The following is a 7989-nucleotide window of genomic DNA, read 5'->3' as shown; positions in this document are numbered from 1 at the left end:
GCGCCAAAGAGGTACATTTGGAAAGCCAAATGGTGATGTCATCTGGGGCAAAGTAGCAACGGCAAGCCACTTAACTGGCTTAGAGGGCTTGTATTTTGCTGTGGGAGCAAATCCCAGGTAAGTGTCAGAGAAACATTGGACCCTGATGTGGGGAGTTATATGGTTTTACTATAATTTGTTTTTTAAATAGTATAAGATCATCATTGGGAAGCAGTGGGAAGCAGTCTGATCCATTAGGTGTAGATGGGAATAGGAGAGTTTATGTTATAATGCATACTGTCATGGAAGAAAACAGGTTGATTGTACAATGATGTTTATTTTGTTATTCATTCTAATCACATTCCTTTCTCCACTGAGATAGAGCTATGTGTTTTAGGGGTCGTGTGAATACATACCATACTGTGTGCTTATCCACAGAATCATCTTTATGGTCACACAAAGAAATGAAATAATAAATTGCTTGCCATGGCTTGTCCCAGAAAGGCTGAACAAAGATCAATTGGTAGAAGTTGTAGAGAGATAGAGTTTAGGTCTCCTCCAAGGAAAGACTTCCTAGCAATTAAAGTCATCCAAAAGGGTTAGGAAGCAATAGGTCTCTTTTGACTGAGTCATCAAGTGAGTTGGATGACTTTGTCTGGGGACTTGGTCAAGGGGATTCCTTCTGAAGTATGGTTTAGACTAGTTGATTGTCCCTTCAGACTTTGAGTTTCTGTGGATCTGTAAGTTTAAATACTTTCTCCTGTGAAGATTGATAATCCCCCAAATTCAGACTATAGCTACTCATCAACTATAATTATGTAATCAATTTCAACTCAACGTAAAACTCCTTTTGACTCCGGAGATGAAAAAACAGCATATGATGGATATTTAACCAAATTAATTTTTAAAAATAAAATTTAAATAAATATTTTTCTTGTAAAAAATGAGTTTTGAGAGATCTTTAATCACCACAAATGGTGACAATTTTGGTATTAGATGTCCTATGACAGAAGTATTCTGTGTAGGGCAATATCACTCTGGTACCAAGTAGGTTCTTTATTAGTGAGAAGCATACCAAGTGATGAATCATATATATCAAACTTTAAGAAAGTCTCTTGTAATAGACCTCCTGTGCAGAAATAAGATATGCCAAGCTAGGCCTTGTAAAGGGATGTTCAGCAGTTACCATAAATGAATAGCAACACTATAATTTCTCTAGGGCTATAGAACATGGTGGTGGGTATTTTTAATATGTTTGGAGTTCAGAGTAAGCTTGTAAAGATATTCATAGATAATATGTGTGTGTGTGTGTGTGTGTGGTTACATATATGTATATATTTGTGTATATGTATATATGGGACAGGGGAAGGGTGGTAAATTCACATATGATTAGTAAGAAAAGAAGGAACACTGTTGAGTGAACTATTTCCCCTATTTTGCAAGCAGCAGAAGCTTCTAGGAAGGTTGCAGAGAAAATAACTGGCTACTTGCGCTTGTGTGGCAATTTTTGACAATAATAAAATTGATGGGTTTGAATTTAGTCTCCTCCTCACTAAGAAACATGAAATGACCAACGATAGTTTTAAAAAAAGGAGTAAGTAGAGACTCAAAGTTTCACAGACTGAATAATTAACCTCTTAATAATTAAAAAGTATTTTATTTGCTATGTAGAGATTATAAAGGGATGAGAATAGTCACCATTAATAGAAAATCTCATTGCAATTTTCCTAGGGTCACAGAATAAAACAATGGACATGTTTTTATCTGTTTGGATATCAGTGTCAGCATGTAACGATCATATATTTATCCCTATCATCTTTTTTTTTTAAGGTTTTGCAAGGCAAATGGGGTTAAGTGGCTTGCCCAAGGCCACACAGCTAGGCAATTATTGTCTGAGACTGGATTTGAACCCAGGTACTCCTGACTCCAGGGCTGGTGCTTTATCTACTGCACCACCTAGCCGCCCCCCCATAATCATCTTTATCTCCATACCTGAATTTCCCTACACTGATTAAATCACAGAACCAAAATACTGTTCTTCCATCACCATAAAAAAGGGGTGTGAGGAAGAGAAATGAAAAGTGTCTATTGCCCAGATTTGAACATGTATTTGGAAGAACTCTATAGAGTTTGTCTGTTGATATATGTATCTGGGACAGACAGTATATATAGAAATCAATGACCTGGATCAGGGTTAAATAGGAAGAAGAAAGTGGGCAGAATTGCTTATGAAAAATTAATCACTAAGTTTAATTCCCCAAGCTTCCTATGAAAACAAAGGCCTGTCTTTTTAATACTAATATTCCATTGATGTTGCTGTGTGGTAATACAACATTATACACCTTAAAAGAATTAAAAATGAGTATCACATAGATGCAGTTCAGAGGCATCGGTTTGATAGGATGCAACATCTAAGCAATGAATTCCAAACAACAGGCATAAATGATGTCATTAAGGAATTGTAGGATAGAAAGAGAAAGTGGACTAGTATGTGGTAAGAATCAGAGTTGACAGGTGGGTTCCTTCAGAATGTCAGGAGAATGAGAGGAAGGCCATTAGCATATTAGGTGAATGTAGGGGAGGACCTCTATAAGAATCACATGGAGTAGATAGGTATGAGGTTTAATCTGTATCATTGAAAGGTAATCCCACCATTCTCTTACTATCACTGTTGAAGTAGGAGGACTGAGGGCTATGTTGTATTGTTCTTTGTTCTATGGACTGCCAGAGCCAAAGAATTCACCATATAATTAGGGGTTACCCCATTCAGATTCTTCCTACTTGGCTAGGCTGATGTTTGATAACCAAACAGTTTGTTCTAGAGAAGTTGGTTATAGGAAATCATTTGATTCATTAGAGCAAAATGCAGCCTAAAATATTTCCCCTAATTGTTATCTATTTTCAATATAATTTCAATTAGACCCTTAGCCAATGACAAAATTATTCATCTGATTCTCAAAAGAATTCATGTAGACTACTTTGATTGAAGGGTTACCTATTGATGATTAGAGGTGATTTGTGAAGGGGCAAATAATCCTAGGGCAGCTAGTTGATGCAGTGGGCTTGGATTCAGGAAGTTCAAACCTGGCCTCAGACACCTAGCTGTGTGTCCCTAGACAAATTATGTCACCTGTTTGCCTCAGTTTCCTCATCTGTAAAATGGGTATAATAATAATAATAATAATAATAGCAAAGGGATCAAATAAAATGATAATTGTAAAACATTTAGCACAATGATTAGCATGTAATGTTATATAAATGTTAGCTATTATTATTATCTAATATAATACTTTAAGATTTATAGAGTGTTTTATAGATAATATCTCATTTGATCCTTACAACTACCCTGTCAATTAGGTGATATTACCCCCATTTTACAGATGAGGAAACCTAGGCAGAGGGAAGGTAAAATGATTTTGCTTAAACTCTGTCAACCAGTAAGTGTTTGAGGCAGAGTTAGAACTCATTTCTTCCTGACTCTAAGGATTGTGAAATTCTGTCCACTGTTGCCAACTAACTTCCCCTCAATGAAGTGATAGACTTTTGAGTAATAACAGGAGTTCAAGGTTCCTAAAAAATAATTCTTGAAAAAAAGCTTATTTTTAAGCTTAGACAAATGAGAAATCAGTGGCATCAGGCTTGAAATAACCTGGCTTTTTGTGAATCCCTGAAAAATTGCAATTGTTGGCAAACTTTGATAAGACAATCTGCCTCAGAGGTAGGTACCTTGGTGTAAGGAGACTGTATTCTTCAATACAAAATTTGGGATCCTTGAGGTAAAGTTGTTTCAGAAATTCATAAAGGTGAGAAAATATATATATATACTCTATTGTCTGTTATTATCACTCAATCCATACAAAACAGAAGCAGACTGGGAAGGGATGTCAATGCATACAATTCTCAATCAATGAAAACATGCATTTCATTTTCTTCTGTTTCTTCCATTAAATCATCCCCATACTACTCAAATGAAATGGAGATTTGATAAATAATCCAGATAAAAATCTTTCAAAAAAAAATAGGCTCTAAAGAGAGGCAACATGCTAGAGTTGATAGGGAGTTGGTCTAATGGTCAGGAGGGTGTAGATTTAAGATCTCCCTTAACAGATATTGCCTTTGTGACTATGTGCAAGTCACTTAACTCCTTAGTGTCCTTAACCAAACCCCTAAGACTAGAGTATAGTTGAGTTGATGTTTAAGAGTGAAGTTTCTTCCAAAACAGTTCCAAACTCCCTATTCCCACCAGCAGAAAAGAGGACAGGAACACTGAATAATTTAAGCTCTAAAGTGAACATTTTGGTTCTGCTCATCTATGAAATTCACTGAGTAATTTCTGTCTTTTTAATTTGGGATATATAGCTTGTAGCCTCATATTTATTTTAAGAATTTGCTTTTTTATATATTTAATATGTTTATAATTATTACAAATCCAAAGAGCCATTAGGAATGCTGAATTAATCAATGTAATTATCACTGATGGGAAAACTAGACTCTTTCTGAGACATAGCTATGAAGTAGACCATTTGCTTGGCTTTGCTGTTCCTTTACCATTCCTAGAGAAATGTTTGTAATGTTTGTTTAGAAGTCAGCCTTTCAAATATGCCATATAATCTCTTCATAAGAAAAGTGGGTACTTTAAATTATATATCTTTTGAATGCTAGTTTCTTTTTTAACTCAATATTTCCCTCAATTACATGTAAAAACAATTTTCAACATTTGTTTTTTTTCTAGGTTTTTTTTTTTTGCAAGGCAATGGGGTTAAGTGGCTTGCCCAAGGCCACACAGCTAGGTAATTATTAAGTGTCTGAGGTCGGATTTGAACTCAGGTACTCCTGACTCCAGGGCTGGTGCTCTATCTACTGTGCCACCTAGCCGCCCCTCAACATTTGTTCTTAAAAATTTTTTGAGCTCCAAATTCTCTTTCCCTTTCCTTCCTTTTCCTTCCCCCCGCCCCAGAAGGCAGGCATTATGGTATAGGCTAAATATTTGCATTTATGCTAAACATATTTCCATGGTAGTCATATTGTGAAAAAAAATCAGACAAAAAAGTAGAAAAAAAAGGAAAAGTATTCTTCAATATGCTTTAGACTCTTATCAATTCTTTCTCTGGAAATGGATACCATTTTTCATCACAAGTACTTCAGAATTGTCTTGGATCATTGTATTGAGCTAAATCATTCAGAGTTGATTATCATGAAAAACTGATTTTGATCATTTCACTTTGCATCTGTTCATTTAAGTCTTTCTATCATATACAATAGCTTGTTCAGCCATTCTCCATTGGAGGCTATATTCCCCTCCATTTCCAATTCCTTGACATCATCAAAAGAGCTACTATAAATATTTTTTTGTACATATAGGTTCTTTTCCTTTTTGTTTTTTTATCTCTTTGGAATATAGACCTAGTGGGGGTGGTTACTGGATGAAAGGGTATGCATGATTTTATAACCCTTTGGGTATAGTTCTAAATTATTGCACAGAATGGATGAATCAATATATCACTTTACCAACAAGGTATCTCAATTTTCCCTTGTCCCTTAGATACTAAACTTCATCCAACTGGCCAAAAAAAAATCCATGGGTTCTTGGAATAATTAGGAGTTTCCAGGTAGTTGAAAATTCACAACAAAAAATGCACATAGGCTCACCCCCTCACTCCCTAAATCACTTCCCTGAGCTTCCAATCAGTGTTTCTCTCTCTCTCTCTCTCTCTCTCTCTCTCTCTCTCTCTCTCTCTCTCCCCCCCTTCCTAAGAATTCATATCCTCTTAGCTCTGTTATCATTAGATTAAGAGAAGTATCATCCTGCAGCAAATGAAGCATTTCTCCATAGAGCCAAATTCACATGGCATCTTAGCCAAGAGGTTTAAAAAAAACCAATTCTTTGAGTCCCATTGGCCAATATCCTTTGGAAATGCACACACATTCCACTTTGTCTGATAAGATTAGATTTAAAATGGAGATGGTAAAGAAAGGAAGAACAAATTAAAAATGTAAGGATCTATGAAATCTATTCCTTAAGGTACTATCAGTAACTAAGAAGTCTCAGGTAAATCATTTCTTTTCTGAGTCTAAATTTAACTCCAGTTTCTGACAAAACATATTAATGGTTCCAGCTGTCAACAAATAAAATAAACTACTAATGAGCATTTGAAAAACCCAATATTTGTGCTCACTTCAGCAGCACATATACTAAAATTGAAATGATACAGAGTTTAGCATGGCCCCTGAGCAAGGATGACATGCAAATTTGTGAAGCAAAAAACCCAATATTTTTCAAAATGCCAAATAATAAGCTTAATATAGTTATCTCACGTCAGCCCATTATGATAAAAGTAAGGAAAACATGTTCAGGTTTATTTTCTCTATCTCTCTGTCTACCCATCCATCCATCCATCCATTCATCCATCCATCCATCTATCTATCTATCTCTATCTAAATTGAGGCAAATGTGATATACAGTAGTATTGCTATGCTTCTCAAAGCAGGTGTGCTTTAAAGGACTGTGTCCTATGTTCAGATAGAGGCCAAAGTTTCAATTCAATTCTACAAGTATTAATTATTTACTATGTGGTAGGGCTTGAGATAGGCCAAGGAGATAGACACAAAAATGAAACAGGTCCTGCCGTTAAGGTATTAATATTTTCAGACTTTTTTAAAATTTCAGTTTATTGATCAGTTTTATGGGGTTTTTTATGTTTAAAAATATTAGCTGGAAGGGAAGAGAAGAGATTCTGAAGGAAATTGCTGTTGATGAAAAACCCAAAAAACTCACAAAATTTTATTTAAAAATTCTAATTAAGTTATTTTTTAAACTTTAAATTAAACTCATTTGATGTATAATTTTAAATGAATTCATTTGGTTTTAACAAAAGCAAAAACATCCCTTCATTCCTCTAACTTAAATCCACATTTTTTTAGGTTCATGTTGCTTTGAACAGATTTATTAGGTAAGAAAGCTGAAAATTGCAATTTTATTAACAGTTTCTATTTGTTCCTTACCATCATACTATAGCTAGACATTAATGTAATGGCTGTTGATATAAGCACAAAGAAGTGTGGCCAGGGGTAGAACCTACATGAACCATGTTAGGTTTGCCAAAGAACAGTGAGGTACAATATTGTTATTTAAAAAAAAATTCTTCTGAGTTTCCCTAGATGTTACTGTGATTTTTAGAATTAAGTTTTCCCCAGATTCCTTATTACAGCAACAACAGGACTACCATGATGAAAACCTACTCTTTTTGTTACCAGTTTTACAGCATCCTCACAGAGAGCAGAGCTCTGAGGTTGTTGTTGAATTATGTTGTGGACATTTGTTAGTTATTTCCTGCCTCTGTTCTCTGATACATTCACCCTTATAAAAGAACATTTGTTAAGGGCCTATATGTGAGTTGAAATCATGTTTGTTTTAAGTTTTAAGTTTATGTTACTAATCTATTTTCTCTCCTATCTAAATCTTTGTTCCCTTTACAAAGATTTGTTAATCCCCTTACATATTTTTCTGAACCAAAGAACAAAGAGCCCTGTGAGTGACTGGGGGGTGCTGTAAGCAGCTCCTGGATTGTGAGTTTGAGATCTCTTTTCTGTAGAGTACTTCAATATGTACAATTAAGCTTAATATCCCTAATTTTTGCTTTCTTGGACTTTTAGAACTGAATTTGAGGTTGAGTGGCACTTGAGACATTAGAGAATGGAATTTTACTACTCACTGCTGGAGGTGTCTGTCTTCCTTCATTCACTCCTCCCTCCCTCCCTTTATTCCTTCCTTCCTTCCTTCCTTCCTTCCTTCCTTCCTTCCTTCCTTCCTTCCTTCCTTCCTTCCTTCCTTCCTTCCTTCCTTCCTTCCTTCCTTCCTTCCTTCTCTCCTTTTCTCTTTCTTTTGCATTTATTTCCTTATTCTCTTGTTTATCCCTCTTCAAAGAAAAAAGGAAAAACAAAACCCTTGTAACAATTATGTAGTGAAGGAAAACAATATTCTATAGGTCTCTCTTCTCCCCTAATTTCTTT

At 35.2% G+C, this 7989-nt stretch overlaps 1 non-coding gene across 1 annotated transcript; it reads left to right on the top strand.

Annotated features, from left to right (window-relative positions):
• Positions 1–6147: 6147 nt before the first annotated feature.
• On the top strand, positions 6148–6256 carry LOC141494639 (U6 spliceosomal RNA). The gene has a single exon (XR_012470529.1). It is a non-coding gene; the product is annotated as a U6 spliceosomal RNA (small nuclear RNA).
• Positions 6257–7989: the final 1733 nt, after the last annotated feature.

Source organism: Macrotis lagotis, chromosome 7, assembly GCF_037893015.1.
Source record: "Macrotis lagotis isolate mMagLag1 chromosome 7, bilby.v1.9.chrom.fasta, whole genome shotgun sequence".
In the NCBI taxonomy this organism is placed as follows: Eukaryota; Metazoa; Chordata; class Mammalia; order Peramelemorphia; family Peramelidae; genus Macrotis; species Macrotis lagotis.
Note: the sequence above shows the minus strand (reverse complement) of the source record. Positions and strands in the feature narration are given on the sequence as shown.